Source organism: Lithobates pipiens, unplaced genomic scaffold (genome assembly GCF_037356315.1).
Source record: "Lithobates pipiens isolate NorthernLeopardFrog02 unplaced genomic scaffold, aLitPip1_a1.2 Scaffold_1, whole genome shotgun sequence".
Classification (NCBI taxonomy): Eukaryota; Metazoa; Chordata; class Amphibia; order Anura; family Ranidae; genus Lithobates; species Lithobates pipiens.
The window spans coordinates 97,361,164-97,381,441 of record NW_027507685.1 but is presented as its reverse complement, the minus strand read 5'-3'; the positions used below and the strand labels follow the sequence as shown (position 1 = coordinate 97,381,441).

At 45.7% G+C, this 20,278-nt stretch overlaps 1 protein-coding gene and 1 long non-coding RNA gene across 2 annotated transcripts in view; both read left to right on the top strand.

Annotated features, from left to right (window-relative positions):
• FRMPD3 (FERM and PDZ domain containing 3) overlaps positions 1-20,278 on the top strand; it is a 241,210-nt gene that overhangs the window by 201,032 nt on the left and 19,900 nt on the right. The window lies entirely within an intron of this gene.
• On the top strand, positions 1,222-8,814 carry LOC143956529 (uncharacterized). Its single transcript, XR_013269951.1, has 2 exons — positions 1,222-3,009; positions 5,377-8,814. It is a non-coding gene; the product is annotated as an uncharacterized LOC143956529 (long non-coding RNA).

The following is a 20,278-nucleotide window of genomic DNA, read 5'->3' as shown; positions in this document are numbered from 1 at the left end:
CCATAACCATATTCTATGGCAGCATTGCATTTCTTCTCCAGTTTTAAACTTGTAGCTATCCAGGTACTTAGCATAAGAAGATCAAACCATAAATATATTCTACAGTAAGTCATCAAGGTCCTCCTTCACCATATAACATTTCTCCTCACAGTAGTGCAGAGTTGTAGGAGGCATTTTAAGATGGTCTGCTTTACTAGAAAGGATGTCCAGGGATTGTGTAACTGATTCGTGGAAGAACTGGAATCTCCTACAGAGCACATTCTGCTCTTCAAGTTATGGCAGTGATTGGCAGCATTGCATTTTTTCTCCAGTTTTTAACTTGTAGGTATCCAGGTACTTGGCATAAGAAGACCAATCCAATACTATATTCTAGAATCAGTCACCAAGGTCCTCATTCACTGTAGAACATTTCTTTTCACACTAGTCCAGAGTTGAAGGAGGCCAATGTCAAGAGTTTTTAAAGGTGGACTGCTTTACCGGGAAGGATGTCCAGGGATTGTGCAACTGATTTGTAGAAGAGCTGGAATCTCATACAGAGCACATCCATGATATTCAAGGTGTGGCAGAGTCACTGGCAGTGTTTTTCTTTTTTTTCTTTCTAGAGGCAGTTTTCAAATTGTAGGTATCCAGGTCCCACAAGCAGGTCAATCTAAAGCCATGTTTTAGGGTGGGGGATTTTAGGGGGCAGCTGGGGGTGAGTTGTTTTAGGAGGGAAAGAGGATTTGTGCTAGAAGGAGGATTTGAGGTGTTTGTGCTATAAGAGGTGATATGGTGGGGGGGGGGGGTGTGTTGGTGCTAGGAGGGGAATTTTTTGGAGGGGGGGGATTTTTGTGCTAATAGGGAAGATCGAGGCATTTTGTGCTAGGAGGGGAAATGTGGGGGGGGGGGGATTTATGCTGGGAGTGGGATATGGAGTGGGAGAAAAGGATATGTACTCAGAGGGGAAATTTGAGGAGTGGAGGAATTGTAGTATGAGTAGTGTTTTTTTTGGGGCGGGGGGATTTGTGCTAGGGCAATTTGAAGAAAGAGAGGATTTGAGCTGGGAGGGGGGATTAAGAGCAAAGATTTGTGCTGGGAGGGGGTATTGCAGCAAGGAGCAGATTTGTCCTGGGAGGAGGGGGAATTTATGATTGGGGGTAAGCATGCCGACATGTAATGTTCATGCATCTTGGGGGGGGGGGGGCACAGTTTGGCATGTTTGCTCTGGGCTCTATAGCCTTGTCCTGGCACTGTATGCAGAAAACCATGTGGTCCTCCTTCAACACAGTGCTTTTCTCATTGTATTAATACACAGTTTCAGGAGGCCAAAGTCAAGAGTTTGAGATTTCGGAAGTCATTTGGACATGTCACCAGAACGTGTGTCCAGGGACTGTGGAAGTCATCAAAGTTGGGCTTTTCTCTTCACATTAGCGCACAGTTGCAGGAAGCCAAGGCTTGGTAGTACCAGCTTTTACGAATGACTCACTGCTAAGACCTATTTCCTGAATTAGTATCTGCATTGGATAACCATCCAACTGTGAAGAGCATTTCCACAGCAGAGAAAGAGCTTCTATGCTCTTAATGTCCCGGGTGTGTATGACTTCAACCAGCACATCAAGGGCAGAAGATTTGTTTTCCCAGACGGCTGTCATAAAATCCTCTATTTCTAGTCTGCTCTGTACCAGAAGGGACATCTGTCTGATGGATGGGTGATAGGTAATTATACGTTTTCTTCATTTTTCTCTGTTCTTTTTTCAACAGTTTTTCTAATTTCATTTTTTTATAAACTTTCTTTTTCTCGTTTCAATTCTTTTATATCATCTTTAAAGCAGAACTCCAGCTAGAAATATTCTTTCCAACCCAGGTTCACCTTTTTTCCATCATCAAATATCTTTAATTGGGTTAAAAGTTGTGTCCACCTGACCACTCCAGTCTTCTTCTCCTTTATGAGCCGATTTCGGGAGGGAAGTGGAGGAAAAACTTCCAAATTGTAATTTGGGTTGCATGTTACAGGATCCTATACTGCATTGTGCTCCTAGCCAATAAGGGTCTCAAATTGATCATGTATGGGGCAGCAAATTTGTATCTTAAATCTGACTAAGACTAAGAAAGGCAGCATATAGGAGGACATTAGCTACATGAGTTCTGTATTTATATGGAAAGCTGGTGTTCCTCTTTAAAGCATATCTAAAAGCCAATTTTATTTTCATTTTGAATGGAGTAGTTAAGGGTTAAAACCTTGTCAGGCTTTTTTGTGACCATTGGTGTCCCATTGGAGACATATTCCTTCACTTTCTGTCTTGTAGGAAGGAAATACTTTTTTAGGTAGAGGTCACTGGAAAAAGTGCCCTCCTTAAAAGTTTTTCCTTCTGTTCCTGGTGACGAAAGTTTAGATGTTCCCTCACTATCAGTCCCAGTGCTGATAAACATCAGGACAAATAGAGATAGTAAAACTTTATATAGGTGACTCAAATTTTGTCCAGTTCCAGCTGAATTGGCCAAAGTTAAATCATTGGTGGCCCTACAAGCACCATCTAGCTTGACATAATTGTGTCAGGCATGAACAGATTAATTGAGTCCAGTAATAAAGACCTGCCAGAGGTTCTAACACTTCACTACTCTATACAAAACAAAAGAAAAAAGTTTTGTCTTGATATATTTTCTTTTTTTACTTCCATTTCCAACTTTTCCACTTTTTTAAAATCTTTTTAATTTTTCTATTTATCATTCACGTTATAAGTAGTGCAAATGTAACTCTTTATTATGATTTTCAGGAAATGGGAGATGTGGACACTTGTCTTGGATTCAATCCATATGGTGAATCTAAACACTGAACCTGAGGTCTAGTACAACACTGCACATCAAAAGACTGGTGATGGTCAAGAAATGGATGCTCAAGAAATGGATATTACTACTGTGTGTGAAGTTCTACAAAATGCTGCAATTGATGGTCATGACTTCTCTCACCAAAAGTAGGCAAGACTACCCACTTGCCTACTGGGGAATCAACAGAAAGAGAGAGATAATCAGGTGAGAGAATATCCCATCCACTACAACTTTGGGATTTAAATTGTACTTCTTAATTACTCTTCTGCCAATCTTCCTAAAATCAATGTAGCTATCACTCTTTAATAGAGTTTCTCTAATAGGGTTCCATGGAACCTTAGCCCTTGTACACACGGTCGGAGATTCCGACAACCAAATCTGTCGGATTTTGTCCATCGGATTTTGTCTGACGGATCTTGTCCGAAACTGTTGCATACACACGGTCGGACAAAGTTGTCGGAAAATCCAATCTTTCAGAACGTAATGACGTAATTTTGTTACGATGGGACTACGTTCAGGCTAGTAGCCAATAGCTTTGATGTAGGAATTCGATCTGAGCATGCGTGGCACTTTGGAATTCTCTACACATGATTGGAGTATGTCCGATCGGAGCATTTTGTCGGAAAATATTTCTGCCAAGTTGGAAAATTTGGTCCGATGGATATTCCGACGGAAACAGTCCAATGCAGACCACACACAGTCGGAAAATCCGACAAAACGATCCGATCGGACACATTCCGTCGGAATCTCCGATCGTGTGTACAAGGGCTAAGAGTTCCTCCGGAGATTGCTAAAGGTTCCATGAGACCCTAGGGTTCCTCCAGAGGTTACTAGGCATTCCATAGAACCCTAGGGCTCCTCCAGCAGTTACTAGGGGTTCCATGGAACCTTAGAGTCCCTCCAGATGTTGCTAAGAGTTCCTCCAGAGGTTACTAGGGGTTCAATTGAACCCTGGGGTTCCTCCAGAGGTTGCTAGGGGTTCTTGTCAGCAAAATCTGCCTCTTAAATAAGTTTCCACTGACACCATTGATAATTTTAGCTATCTGTAAGGGGGTAATTCTTCCCAATGACCACAAGTATAAGGAGCATTCTTCCCACTGACCATCACACTAAGGTATCATGAGTTGTAGATATAGTAATTTTTAGCAGGGGGTTCCCTGGGACTGGAAAGTTGTTTTAAGGGTTCCTCTGAGTTGGAAGAGTTGTTGAGAAAGGCTCATCTAAAATATGTTTTATCTAGAATGCAAATGATCATCTGTGTCTTAGCTAGTTCTTCACATGCCCACATGCTTCCCTTTGAAAAACTTTAAAGAAAGTGTAACTGCGGACTACGGACTTTCAAGTATTTACACATTGTTAACAAGCAGTGGCTGAACTTTAAAAGAAGCTATCACTAACCTCTGTAGCCGTAGGCACTGTGGAGCAATTCATTCTCAACGTTTACAGTGAAAGTACTGAGTTCTTTCAGTTGGTCCTCTCAGTAGCTTAGTTTACCCAGCCTCTCACTCCCAACAATGATTTAGTAGTTCAGTTCCCTCTGCTCCCCCTCCCAAAAGTGACTAATTTAAGCTCACCCATTTCTCACCCTGAGCAGTGACTTAACCATTTAGATCACCATGCTCCTTCTTCCCAGCAGTGACTTAGCAGCTAAGTTCACCATGACCACTGCCCCCTGACCCCTCCCAGAGTACCTGCCCAGGACTGCTGATTCACTGTTGGGCTGCTAAACTACTTGGACAACCTTAATAATTCTGCTTTGAAATTTGAAGATTAATTGCTCCTCAGTGGGTTCAGCTACGGAGATTACTGAGGGATTCTGAGCCACCGATGGTTCATTAAATGACTTAAACAACCTCAGTGCTTCTGCTGTGAACCTTGAGGATGAATTGCTCCACAGCTAATTTAGCTGGGTCACTGAATGACACGGATGACATCAGTGACTTCAGCTACAGGGTACATTGAGGACTTGTTTTAAAGTTCTTTTACTGCATGTTAAGAATATATAAAATATTTTAATGTTCATAACCTGGATACAGTTACATTTTAAAGATAATTAGGTATGTCCCTAAACATTTTATTTGCCCCCATGCACTGATGGGTTATATTGTACTTGTAAATTGTTTCTTTACTGTTGGTAACCCAGTTTCAAGTTTCCCATTTTGCTTTTATTCTATTTTACAGTTGAATTTTATTCCAAGTAACAAAGACAACACAAATGATAAGTTTAAAAAAGTTTGATTTGCTCCTTTAGACTTTTTTAAACTCGTGGTTAAAATGTGTTTTTCTCACTCGAAAGTACTCCTTTAGACAAAGCAGTATACATCAAGCAATGCCTTGCTACTATACAGTATAATATTTGAAGTACTGTACTGAAATATCAAGATCCAACAACATAAACAATAGCCAACACTTAGGGGTGCATATATTTGGTTGCTTTTGTGGATCTCAACAGCTATTATCTTATTTTTTAATGATGGGGCTATCGGCTAAATGAAAGGGGTTTAGACAATGTTATGTATATGTCATACAATCTATAGTGAGTGATAACAAATGTGTCTTTTTAATTTACAGGACTTTCCCTGGACATTGATGCAAGGAATTGTCCTTGTGCACCAATTTTCAATATAAACTGGCTCAGTTGACAGAAAACAACAAAAGTAAATTGAAAACAATGAGGGGTAGAGCATGGGCATATGGATTGATTAGGACTAAATAGATCTATAATTGGTTAGATGCTGTGGGTGATATTGGTTAAGTGGTAGGTGGTGATGCGGCCTAGATGTTGGTGGTGATGTTGGTTAGATGAAGGTCGAGATGTAGGCTAGATGTTGGTGGTGAAGTTGGTTGGTTGAAGGTGATAATGTGGGCTAGATGTTGGTGGTGAAGTTGGTTAGATGGAGGTGGTGATGTGGGTTAGATGTTGGTGGTGAAGTTGGTTAAATGATAGTGATGATGTGGGTTAGATATTGGTGGTGAAGTTGGTTAGGTGGAGATGGTGATGTAGGTTATATGTTGGTGATGAGGTTGGTTAGATGGAGGTTTTGATGTGAGTTAGATGGTTGGTTAGATGTTAGTTGGTTAGTTAGTTGGTTAGATGTTGGTTAGATGCAGATGGTGATATTGGTTGGATAGAGGTGGTGATGTTGGTTAGATGGTGGTGATGTTGGTTAGACGTTGGTTAGATGCAGATGGTGATGTTGGTTAGATGGAGGTGGTGATATTGGTTGGATGGAGGTGGTCATGTTGGTTAGATGGAGGTGGTGATGGGCAGATGAATAAAGGAATGGACAGTTCATGGATGGGGTAGAACCTAATGGTTGAATGGATGGGTGTCTGTCTTCTTTCTCTGCCAAAGACCAACAGCAACATCCACAATAACAAGAGTAATTGTTATCGCTACATTATTATCTTATTTTGTATTTTGGGGCTCTGTGAAAACAACGAGGGGTAGAGCAAGGATGTATGGATAGATTAGGACTAAATAGATGTAGGTTGTGATGTGGGTTATATGTTGGTGGTGATATTGGTTAGATGAAGGCGGTGATGTGGGTTAGATGAAGGCGGTGATGTGGGTTAGATGAAGGTGGTGATGTGGGTTAGATGAAGGTGGTGATGTGGGTTAGATGCAGGTGATGATGTTGGTGGTGATGTGGGTTAGGTGTTGGTGGTGATGTTGGTTAGATGAAGGTGGTGATGTGGATTAGATGTTGGTGGTAATGTTGGTTCGATGTTGGTGCATATGTGGGTTAGGTGTTGGTGGTGAAGTTGGTTGGTTGAAGGTGATAATGTGGGCTAGATGTTGGTGGTGAAGTTGGTTAGATGGAGGTGGTGATGTGGGTTAGATGTTGGTGGTGAAGTTGGTTAAATGATAGTGATGATGTGGGTTAGATATTGGTGGTGAAGTTGGTTAGGTGGAGATGGTGATGTAGGTTATATGTTGGTGATGAGGTTGGTTAGATGGAGGTTTTGATGTGAGTTAGATGGTTGGTTAGATGTTAGTTGGTTAGTTAGTTGGTTAGATGCAGATGGTGATATTGGTTGGATAGAGGTGGTGATGTTGGTTAGATAGTGGTGATGTTGGTTAGACGTTGGTTAGATGCAGATGGTGATGTTGGTTAGATGGAGGTGGTGATATTGGTTGGATGGAGGTGGTCATGTTGGTTAGATGGAGGTGGTGATGGGCAGATGAATAAAGGAATGGACAGTTCATGGATGGGGTAGAACCTAATGGTTGAATGGATGGGTGTCTGTCTCCTTTCTCTGCCAAAGACCAACAGCAACATCCACAATAACAAGAGTAATCGTTATCGCTACATTATTATCTTATTTTGTATTTTGGGGCTCTGTGAAAACAACGAGGGGTAGAGCAAGGATGTATGGATAGATTAGGACTAAATAGATGTAGGTTGTGATGTGGGTTATATGTTGGTGGTGATATTGGTTAGATGGAGGTGGTGATGTGGGTTAGATGAAGGCGGTGATGTGGGTTAGATGAAGGTGGTGATGTGGGTTAGATGAAGGTGGTGATGTGGGTTAGATGCAGGTGATGATGTTGGTGGTGATGTGGGTTAGGTGTTGGTGGTGATGTTGGTTAGATGAAGGTGGTGATGTGGATTAGATGTTGGTGGTAATGTTGGTTCGATGTTGGTGCATATGTGGGTTAGGTGTTGGTGGTGAAGTTGGTTAGATGAAGATGGTGATATTGGTTAAACAGAGGTGATGATGTTGGTTGGATACAGGCGGTGATGTTGGCTAGATGGTGGTGATGTTGGTCAGAAGGAGGTGGTGATGATGGTCAGAAGGAGGTGGTGATGTTGTTTAGATGCAGGCGGTGATGTTAGTTATATGGAGGTGGCGATATTGGTTAGATAGAGATGGTGATGTTGGTGATGATGTTGGTTAGATGGGGGTAGTGATGGGCAGGTGAATAAAGGAATGCACAGTTTATGGGTGGGGTAGAACCTAATGTTTTAAATGGATGGGTGTCTGCCGCCTTTCTCTGCCAATCCCTCCATTGGTTTCCATTTGCCCAACAAGTAACATCCCAAAAACCAACAGCAACATCCAAAGATATCCACAACCATGCAGAACCTTCTGCCCTTACTCAAGATGGCTGCGGCTAAGGGGGGGGGGGGATTGTTTTTTGAAGTGATTTCTCAACAAAATAAAGCATGGAGACATGGATGGATGTAAGAGTTTGCTTCAAACACTAAAAATGTATGGAAATACCCTTTTCAGTTTGCAGTGCTCAGTTACAGTTAAGTTCCACTTAAAAAATGTGACACAGGATTTTTGCAACTATCATTTTCCTTATCATTTTCCATTTTCCTTGTAAAACTCTTTACTGTGCTTGTTCATGCACTACCCCCCCCCCCCCCCCCCAAAAAAAATTCAGGATGGGGTAACAGAACAGCAACTCCCTCTGTCATACAATAAAATAAAGCCCTGCAGGGCATTCCCATTGCAGGGGCCACTTTATGGCGACTAGGCAGTTAAACCTGGCCTGTGGGCCATAGTGTAGGGAGTGCTGTCATAACGATTATATTTTCTTAGCTGCTTTGGTATATCTGCAGCAGTATGACTGCCCCCTCTTCTCCATCTCCTATCGGGGACAGGTTACCGTTAACCAATACTAGAGCCTTGGCACCCTCAGACCTTCAGAAGCCAGGTGCATAGTTGTCCAGAATGTGATCTCTTTATTGAAGGTGGCAAGTAAGCATATGAATACCCTTGCCCTAGTGCTTTCCACTTCTTGAAGGAGAAAACTTCCCTACGAAGCCTAAAGTTACATTTATGTATTTATAAAAATAATTGCATAGCTGTTCGTCCAACAAAACTGCATGTAAATTTGTTTAGTTGAATGGGGAAAAAATCAAATGTTCTCCAGCTATATTCTCTGCTATTCAAATGTGTAAATGTGGAAAACAGCATTGTCCTGCTGTGATTCACTGCTCAGGTGCCACAACCTGAATATTTATTCTTTTAATAAATATGAGAGTTTTTACAGTATTTTTGTATGTTGAGTCCTTTCTCTCTTAATATGGCTTTTGCATTATTGGATGCTGTGGAGTAACTAGCCGAGTGGAAGAACTTGCATTATTGCCATTTGTTACTTTTTTTTATATTTTTGGCCGGTCCTATCCCCACCTCCATTCTTGCCCAGGGGAGAATAACGTATCCCAGCTCCCTCAACTTCTTCGTCTTGCCCCATAATATATCCCAGGAGGCTTCAGTAGCAGGAACACACAGCGGCCAATGGATGGAGCTGGAGCGTATCATCAAGGGGCCAGCGGCCTGAACCCGGAAGAGGCTGTTGGCTTCTGACGGCTAAGAAGGACCAAGATGGAGGCCCGGAACCCAGGTTGTGGCACCTGAGCAGTGGATCACAGCAAGACAATGCTGGGCAGGTGAGTATCTGAATCAGGGACAACCCTGCATAACAGGTAAAGGAGGAAAAGGTTAAAAAAAAAAATAACAGAGTGGCAAGTGAAGTTCCTCTTTAAACCTCAATGCTATGTTCTGATTCTGAAGTGCTTTTTAGCCAAATTTGGGGCAGTAATATAAATGGTGTATCGAAAGTAGGCTTTCGACTTCAGCCGGACATGTCCAATCAATCTATGAATAACTCAAAAAGACATTTGTGTTTACAGGTAATGATGACACTTACTGAAATAGAAAGCGTGTGACTAAGAGACATATGGCCATCTCATTATACACAAAACATACATCACATTGGCAGCATTTCCTCCGGACAATCACAGCATTAGTCAGCATTAGTCCGTAATAACTTAAGGCAATGTGTCCAAGATACGACTCATAAAGTAACATTTTGTAATAGTGGAGAAAAAATTATTTAGCAAGTGTTGTAGGATCAGAATTACCATTGCGACAATCAGCAAAGTTAAAAATAACCTAAACCTTGTGTCTCCTGGTGTTAAGAAGACAACACAAAATCCATATGACATCTAGTAAACAGCTTTAAGTACTGGAAATACTTCAGTACTGGCATGATTCTGGGGCCGAGGCTAATGAGATGTCAATTACAATGGAAAGTCCACTTCCAGCTCCTACAAAATATTGACCACAGTTTTAGAGTCTCACGGGATGCTAAGCCGATTGCTAAAGTTGGGCTAGCAATTGATAGGTAAAGGTCAAAACCTTATCTCAGTGTTCTTTGATATATTTATTTATTTTTATTTATTTCAGGTACTTATTGTCATGGTTTTGCAATAGTTTGTCTGCTTACCTGTCTCCATGTGTTCATCTCTAGAGACCAGCCGATCCTCACCTGACTGCTTTTGTAATCCATCCTCTGGCATGGCTCCACCCTAGCTCCTATCAGAGAACTCTATATTAACCTGTGCACTGCAGGCCAACCCTGCTGATCAACCTTTGTGCTTCCTGTTACCTGCCGTGTGCTCTTCTGTTGTTTCGTTACTGACTTTGGCATGTCCTTGACTATCCCTGTTTGCCTATGATCCTCACCTTTTGGCATGTCCCTGACTATTCCTCTCTGCTTGTGGCCCCGACCTTGGCTTTATCCCTCACTATCCCTATCCTCCTGTTGCCTACTGTGGGTGTGAGCTGGGGGACCCTGGGGGTTGCGACCTGGAGCCAGTTGCAGCCCAGTCCATCCTCACCACTAGAGGCTCTGGGAAACACCTGTTGGCTCTTAGACTCCGCGCCCCAGGGAATCTTACGCTCTAACCCCAGTGGGATCTGTCTTGGTGTTCTGGCGGCCCTGCCTTCCTTATCACCTTGACACCCATCCGCAGCAGTCAGCCGTAGGGTCCACAACCTTGCGGTGCACTCCTGATCCCTACGGTGTGCATCTGTCACCTGGCCTCAAGGTGACCTGACAGTTTGATCAGCCATGGACCCGGCTGACGTGCCACTTCCTGCAGTCGATCCTTTGCAGGGCATAGTTCGGAGACTCGAGACCCAGGAATCTAATCAGACTCAGGTGATGCGATTCCTTCAAGATCTGGCTTCCCGCTTCAAGCAGCTACAGGCTTCCTTGGGAACCCCGAACCTGCAGCCTCAAGTACAGTCAGCAGCTGCACCTATCGCACCAGTCGCATCCACGCATTCATTATTACTGCCAGCTCCGTCTGGTTTCTATGGGGACTCCAAGACCTGCAGGGGCTTCCTCAGCCAATGCACCATTCATTTTGAACTCCAGCCTCAAAACTTTCTGTCTGATCGGGTAAAGGTAACCTATATCATTTCCCTCCTCTCCGGTGAAGCTTTAGCCTGGGCTGCTCCCCTGTGGGAGAAAAATGATCCGGTGGTTTCCAGCCCGTTCAACTTCTTGAAGCTCTTTCGTAATATCTTCGAGGAGCCAGCTCGGGTTTCTTCTGCGGCTAGTGCCCTTTTACACCTTCGCCAAGAATCTTGTTCAGCGGGACAATATGCGCTTTAGTTCCGTATCCTCACAGCTGAATTGAGCTGGAACAATTAAGCCCTGGTCGCAACCTTTTTACATGGCCTCTCTGACCGAGTGAAGGACGAATTAGCAGGAAGAGCTATCCCTGCCGGTCTGGACGATGTAATTTCCTTATGCAATCAGATTGGCATTCGTTTCCAGGAGAGGTCCTTAGAAAAAAGACGCCAGCACCCCCTAGGTCCTAGTCAGCCTGAACTTTTTCCCCGTCGCCCTGTGGAGCATCCTCTGTCTGCTGAAGAACCCATGCAGCTGGGCCGGACCAGACTAACCCCCGAAGAACATGCTAGATGCAGAACTCTGGGCTTGTGTCTTTATTGTGGGGACAAGTGTCATTTTTCGTGACTCCTGCTCGCTTCGTCCAGGAAATGCTCGGGTCTAATACATTTGGAAGGTGGAGTATTGGACCCAGAAACATCACCTTCTCGTCTTTTTCTTCTGGTGTTCCTCCATGTAGGCACTTCTCCCCAATCGGTCCTAGCATATCTGGACTTTTATGGACTGGAGAACTGCTTCTTCTATGAAGCTTACCCTTTCTCCCCTTGCTATTCCACTGGTAGTCTCGGCAATTGATGGTACTGTGTTCCCAGGGGGCCCTATCCGTTTCCAGGCGCTACCTATTAGGATGTCGGTAGGGATTCTCCACCAGGAGGGGATCTGCTTCCTCATCCTACCCAAGGCCTCTACCGCCATTGTATTGGGCCTTCCTTGGCTACAGCTCCACTCGCCACATGTGGACTGGGTCTCTGGGCAGATCCTGGCTTGGGGTCCTTCGTGTTTCTCATCCTGTCTTCTCAAGGTGACCCCCAAGGGGAAACTTCCCATTGCTACCACATGCGTATCGTCTGATCTTCCCACGGCATACAGCGATTTCCGGGATGTATTCTGTAAGAAGTCTGCTAAGGTACTTCCTCCCCACAGATCTTTTGACTGTGCTATTGACCTTGTCCCTGGAGCAACCCTGCCCAGGGGTCGTACCTACCCTCTGTCCATTCCAGAGACCCAGGCCATGTCTGAGTATGTCACCGAGAATCTGGAGAGAGGTTTCATCCAGAAATCCTCATTGCCTGCAGGAGCAGGGTTCTTTTTCGTTGCCAAAAAGGATGGTACCCTCAGACCCTGCATCGATTATAGAGGTTTAAACACAGTGACTATTAAAAACCGATACCCCTTACCTCTAATATCTGAGCTATTCGACAGGTTGAAGGGGGCTTCCATTTTCACTAAGTTGCATCTCAGAGGTGCATACAATCTCATTCGAATACGGGAAGGTGACGAATGGAAGACTGCATTTAACACTAGGGATGGGCATTACGAATACCTGGTTATGCCTTTTGGTTTGTGTAATGCTCCAGCTGTGTTCCAGAACTTTGTCAATGAAATATTCAGGGATCTATTGTACCAGTTTGTTGTCATCTATCTGGATGATATTCTCATCTTTTCCGAAAATCTGCCTGCTCACAGAAACCATGTACGCACCGTACTTCAGCGCCTTAGAAAGAACAATCTCTATGCCAAGATGGAGAAATGTTCCTTTGAATGTTCTGAGGTCCTGTTTCTGGGATGTTTTGTTTCTAGTGCAGGTCTTCGCATGGATCCCGGAAAGGTCTCAGCCATTACCAACTGGCCCCTTCCCGCTAGCCTCAAGGCCACACAGCGCTTTCTTGGCTTCACAAATTATTATAGGCAGTTCATAAGGAATTACTCTTCCATTGCCGCGCCTATTATCGCTTTGACCAAGAAGGGTGCGAATGCCAAAGACTGGCCTCCCGAGGCTGTCTCTGCGTTTTACGATCTGAAACAGGCCTTTGTCTCTGGGTCTCTCTTGAGGAGACCAAATCCTGGGGACCCATTTTTTACTGAAGTAGACGCTTCTTCGATGGGGGTGGGAGCTGTGCTTCTTCAGTTCTTTGAGAAGAAACGTCAACCATGTGCATTCTTCTCCAATAAATGTTCTCAGGCAGAGAGAAATTATGCCGTTGGTGATCGGGAACTTCTCGCAATTAAATTGGCGTTGGAGGAGTGGCGTCATCTCTTGGAAGGTTCCCCTCACCCCATAACGATCTTTACTGATCACAAGAATCTACAGTACCTACAGAATGCTAAACGTCTGAACCCCAGACAGGCCAGGTGGAGTCTCTTCTTTTCCCTTTTTAAATTCACGATTACGTACAAACCTGGTTCCTGCAACGGTCAAGCTGATGCGCTCTCTAGGTCATTTGACACTTTGGACGAGGAGTCCACCCCTGATCCTGAGCCAATCATTCCTACCTCATGCATTGTTGCCCATTCTACCACCCTGGAATCAAAAATTCCTCCTGGCAAGACCTTTGTTCCCACGGAGCTAAGAGCTAAGATATTTAGTTGGGGACATGATTCCAAGGTGGCAGGTCATGCTGGGTTACTCCGATCCTTCCTGCTCATCAGTCGTCACTACTGGTGGCCTAATCTCCGCTTGGATGTTAAAGACTACGTTAAGGCTTGTCACGTCTGTGCTCAGTCTAAATCTTCCACTCAAGCCCCTGCTGGTCTTCTCATGCCCTTGCCCATTCCTAAGCAGCCCTGGTCTCATATCGCTATGGATTTTATCACTGATCTTCCACTGTCGGAGAATAATACGGCCATTTGGGTGGTAATCGATCGGTTCTCCAAGATGGCTCATTTTGTTCCTCTTCCTGGTCTCCCTTCTGCCCCTGCCTTGGTTCCCATTTTTGTACGAGAGATTTTCCGCCTTCATGGTGTTCCTTCTCATGTCGTTTCACACAGGGGTGTGCAGTTTACTTCTCGTTTTTGAAGAGCCTTTTGCAAATTCCTTAACATTACCTTGGATTTTACCTCTTCTTATCATCCCCAATCCAATGGCCAGACTGAGAGAGTTAATCAGGAGTTTCTCCGTACCTTGGTCTCAGCCCATCATGATGATTGGGCATCACTATTACCGTGGGCTGAGTTCTCCCACAATAATCATGTCAACGTCAGTTCTCAGAAAACACCCTTTGTCACTGTTTATGGAAGACATCCTCAACTCCCTCTTCTTATGACTTGTTCTTCTGACATTCCCGCTTTGGCTACTGTTCAGGAATCATTCAATTCCATGTGGGCTGACGTTCATGATTCCCTCCAGAAAGCTGCCAACAAATTCAAGAGTTTTGCTGACCATCGCAGGCGTAAGCCACCTTCTGTTCAGCCAGGAGACAAAGTCTGGCTCTCCACCAGGAACATCAAACTCCGGGTTCCTTCTCTTAAATTTGCCCCAAGATTCATTGTTCCGTACACCATAACTTCTAAACTGAATCCGTTTTGTTTCAAGCTCCAGATTCCCAAAAGCCTCAAAATCTCTAACTCCTTCCATGTTGCCCTTCTGAAGCCTTTAGTCCTCAATAAGTTCTCTCGTCCTCTCTCTACCGTAGCAACAGTCTCTGAGGATGATCAGGAGTACGAGGTTAGCCAAATTTTGGATTCCCGACTCTGTAGAGGCATTCTCCAGTACCTCGTGCACTGGAAAGGGTTTGGTCCTGAGGAGAGGTCGTGGATTTCGGCTTCCGAGGTCTTTGCACCTCGTCTGTTGAGGAAGTTTCATTTGAAGTTCCCCTCTAAACCTGGCTCCAGGCGGGGAAGGGGGAGTTTGTCTGCTTACCTGTCTCCATCTCTAGAGACCATCCTCTGGTAACAGGAAGCCATACACCCTAGCTCCTATCAGAGAACTCTATATTAACCTGTGCACTGCAGGCCAACCCTGCTGATCAACCTTTGTGTGTTTGGCTTCCTGTTACCTGCCGTGTGCTCTTCTGTTGTTCCGTTACCGATTTTGGCATGTCCTTGACTATCCCTGTTTGCCTGTGATCCTGACCTTTTGGCGTGTCCCTGACTATTCCTGTCTGCTTGTGGCCCCGACCTTGGCTTTATCCCTCACTATCCCTATCCTCCTGTTGCCTACTGTGGGTGTGAGCTGGGGGACCCTGGGGGTCGCGACCTGGAGCCAGTTGCAGCCCAGTCCATCCTCACCACTAGAGGCTCTGGTGAACACCTGCTGGCTCTTAGACTCCATGCCCCAGGGAATCTTACGCTCTAACCCCGGTGGGGTCAGTCTTGGTGTTCAGGCGGCCCTGCCTTCCTTATCACCTTGACTCTCTTCCGCAGCAGTCAGCTGTAGAGTCCACAACCTTGCGGTGCACTCCTGATCCCTACGGTGTGCATCTGTCACCTGGCCTCAAGGTGACCTGACACTTATATAGTGCCATAAATTTTTCACAGCGCTTTACATATATATTGTACATTCACATCAGTCCCTACCCTCAAGTAGCTTACACTCTAAGGTCCCTAACTCACAATCATACATACTAAGGACAATTTAGACAGGATCCAATTAACCTACCAGCATGTCTTTTGGAGGGTGGGAGGAAACCCATGAAGGCACAGGGAGAACATGCAACCCCCAGGCAGGTAGTGTTGTGGTTGGGATTTGAACCAGCAACCCTTCTTACTGCTAGACGAAAGTACTATCCACAACACCACTGTGCCTCCCATGTGACAATACTGCATCTATTTTGGCAGGAAAAAGCATATGTGGAGCTACCCAATACCACAGTACATATTCAGGTGGTGAAAAACAACCAGTAAACATGAGATGGTAGAAAAGCCCACTTATGAGGAGCAGCAAGACCCTCAATTGCACATTCATGACTTGCCCCCTGTAGTCCTCTGCTGCTGGCAGATGGAACACCTGGGCTGTTTCCTCACTAGCCTCCTTTCACTTACAAAAAACAGCTTTACCCTCAAATGTGGTGGCAACATGACTCTTCCCCACTTTCCTGTCTATAGAGCATGAATCTATAGTTAGTTAGTTAGGTTGAATAAAGACACCAGTCCATCCAGTTCAACCTGAGTGTCTACAATTGTCCCTTTCCCTGTACATTGCTACACACACATTGGTCCCTATCCTCAAGGAGCCCACAATACAAGGTTCCCATTCACCTATTAGGGCCAATTTTGGACAGAAGCCAGAAGTCAATTAACCTACCTGCATGTCTTTGGATTGTGGGAGGAAACCTGAGTACCCGGAGGAAACCCACGCAGGCACAGGGAGAACATGCAAACTCCAGGCAGGTAGTGTCATGGTTGGGATTTGAACCAGTGACCTTCTTACTGCTAGGTGAGAGTGCTAACCACTACACCACTGTGCCGCCAATCTCATAGTCCTTCCCAATCAGTGCCGGGACAAAGTCATCTAGAGCCCAGGGCAGAAATGCCAAACAGTGCCGCCCCGCCCACCAAGATATATGAGCAATAAATGTCAGCAGAAATCCCCCCCCCCAAAAAAAACAAGCACTAATCTGCATGCTTACCCCCTAAGCATAATCCCCCTCCTCCCAGTACAAATCTGCCTCCCTGCTGAAATCCCTCTTTCCATCCCTCAAATCCCCCCAGCACAAAACCTCTACCCCTCAAATTTCCCCTCTGAGTACACATTCTTTTTCCCCACTTCACTCCAAATCCCCCCTCCCAGTACAGATACCCCCAATACCCCCACATTTCCCCTCCTAGCTAAAATAAACTAGCATGACCCCTCCCCTCCCACACCTACCATATCACCTCATCTAGCACCCTTCTAGCCCAAAATCCTCTTCCTCCATCTCCTCTCCCAACACAAATCCCCCTAAATAACCCCCCCCCCCCAAAAAATTCTCCTCCATAACAATTATTATCCCCTGCTGCCCCCCAAAATTCTCCCTCCCAACACAAATTCCCTCCCCCCAATCTCTTTGCAGTGCCCCCCACCCCCACCTCACATGAAACCACGGTGCCCAGGGCAACTTTCCCTCCTGCCCACCCCTTGACCCGTCCATGTTCCCAATAGCTGTACTTCCATGACTCTTCCTGATCTACCATACCACAACTTGCTACTGTCCCACCAACCTTCCCTTACTTAAAGAACAGCTTCTTCCTCAAACATGGTGGCAACAAACTCTTCTCCACCTCCATGTCTGTAGCACATAAATCCTTTCTAATACCTATACCCTTATGACTCCAATCTCACCAATCTCCCTTCACTTACAAAGATCAGCTTCACCCACAAATGTGGTGACAACATGACCCTTCCCCCACCTTTCTTTCTCTACAGCATCTTATGGCCATTCCCAATACCTGTACCCTCATGACTCTTTCCCCCCACTCTTAAAATGTGGTGGCAACTCTTCCCTTCTTCCCTAGAGCATGAATCTCATGGTCCTTCCTGATATGTGTACCCCCATGACCCTTCCCCATCTACGATGCCACAACCCACTGTTATCTGCTCAGCATTCCTTCACTTACAAAGAACATCTTTGCGTACAAATGTGGTGGCAACATGGCCCTTCCCCACCTGTTTTTCTAGAGCATAAATCACATGCCCTTGCCAATACCTGCTCCCCATGACCCTTTCCCATCTCCTATACCAGAACCGGCTGTTGTTTGACCAACATCCCTTCACTTACAAGGAACAGCTTTACCTTCAAATGTGGTAGAAACTCTTCCCTTGGACATGAATCTCATGGTCCTTTCCAATACCTTTACCCTTGTGACTCTTGCCTATATATTATACCACAACACACTGTTGTCTGTTAAACAGCCACTCACCTACAAAGAACATCTTCACCTTCAAATGCAGTGGCAACATGACCATTCCCCACCATCATGTCTCTAGAGCATGAATCTCATGGTCTATCCCAACAGATGTACCCCTGTGACACTTCTGTATCTACCAAACCACAACCCAAAGTTGTCTTACCAACCTCCCTTTACTTGCAAATAACAGCTTCGCCTTCAAATGTGATGGCAACACGACACTTTCTGTCATAGGATGCGCACAGGTAAAGCGCTCTGGCGCACAGCTGTGTGCAACAGGGATAAACGAAAGCACACAAGCACACACACACAGGGTGTGACCCCTCGCTGACCCACTGCTGGTTTGTCTTCAGCTTCCTGTGTTTCCCACGTGTGTTCCTGTGATCTCTATTACTTGTTTTTGACCCGGATTGCCTCATCAACCTCGCTAATCTTCTCCTGACCCGACCCCTGGCTTGTCTTGGATTATCCTTCTGTCTCAGCATTCCTGGTACTTGTTGTCTGGACTGTGTTTGACCCCTGGCCTGTCTCCTGGATTCTCTCTTTGCTTTACGGACTTGTTACCTTGCTTCTGGACCTTCCCACGGGACATCACCTTCAGCTCTGCTCAAGCTACCTGCTGACCTTCTAGCAAGTGACTGTCCTACTGGTAGCTTGTGCCTCTTGGTGCAACCACCCTCTGTGCCACCTTCAGGGGTGGTCTGCGCCGAGTCGCAACAGCGACCGCTCTCGGCATCTTGGCCTCGGTGAGTACATTTATATGATAGTACAAACCAGCCATGACAGAGGCCAACAGAGCGGGTTCTCCATTAGAAGTCCTGTGCCAGCAAGTCTCTGCACTCACAGAAGCAGTACAGAAACTACAGGATGGCTATGCACAGATCGACAGCAGGCTTCAGCGACTAGCCACAGCTCCGGCACCCACAAATCCTACGCAGGCCTCAGTCAGCGATGCCTCCACACCTCATGTCCAGCCTCCACCTGGTATGATGATGACAGTACCCGAACCGCGAGTACCCACGCCTGAGCGATTTTCAGGCGACCGAAAGAAATTCAGAGCTTTTAAAAATGCATGTTTCTTGTACTTGGCTTTGCAACCCAGGACCTTTTCTTCGGAGATCATCAAGGTCGGGTTTATTATCTCTCTTCTGGCTGAGGAACCCCAGGCCTGGGCCCATAGCCTTATGGAACAGAGAAGCCCCTTGTTGAACTCCATGGACACCGTCTTTGAGGCCATGGGACAATTATATGATGACCCTCAGCGTACTGCCACGGTTGAGGCTACAATGCATGCTCTCTCACAGGGGAGAAGACCTATGGAGGACTACACCGTTGAGTTTCGCAAGTGGTCAGCTGACACTGGCTGGAACGAGGCGGCCCTGCGTTATCAATACAGGTTAGGGCTCTCCGAGAACCTAAAGGACGAGTTGGCCCGAGTAGAGACTCCTGCCTCCCTGGAGGAATTAATCCAGTTGGCCACAAAACTGGACAGACGGATGCGCGAGCGGCGCTCCGAACGCCTCCAGGCCTCTCGGCCTAGTTGGATGCTTCCTAAGGCCACTGTCCCGTATCCGCCCATCCCGGTTCCTTCAGGTCCCTCAGCTTCGGAAGGGGAGCCCATGCAGCTAGGTTTGGTCCGTCCTCGTCTCACCCCAGAAGAACGACAACGAAGACGCCAAGCCAATCTGTGCTTATACTGTGGGGGGCTTGGACATTTCATTCACAGCTGTCCTGTGAGACCCCGTAAGTTGCCCCCACGGTGTATAATGAACTACCAGAGTGTTGGTCCTGCTCAAACTTATGTAACTCTCTCTGTTTCCCTACAGCTGGCAGAAGAGAAGATCCCACTCCCAGCCGTGATTGACTCAGGGGCATGTAGTTGCTTTTTGGACATCTCCCTTGCACAGCAACTACGCATTCCAAGCCAGAATAAAGCGACACACCTTCTAGTCCATTTAGCTGATGGATCTCTGCCACTCTCAGGTCCAGTAACACAGGAGACACTACCCTTGCTTACTATTACAGACTCAGGCCATTGAGAACTCCTACGCTTTGATCTCATATCATCTCCCATGTTCCCTATCATCCTGGGACTTCCTTGGTTGCAGGCTCACGATCCCCAGATCAGTTGGAACAAGAAGGAAGTGTCCTTTACATCCGCCTACTGTATGCAGCATTGTTTTGTTTCCATTCCAGCTCCTTGTATGACCGTGGCCCCCACCACTAATCACCTTCAGAACATTCCTCAGGTCTACTCCGAGTTTAAGGATGTCTTTGATAAAAAGAAGGCTGACCGTCTACCACCACACAGACCATATGATTGCCCCATTGAACTGTTACCTGGCTCTGAGATCCCTTTTGGACGAATATTCCCCTTATCCGAGACTGAACTAAAGGCTCTCAAAGCCTACATTGATGAAAATCTTG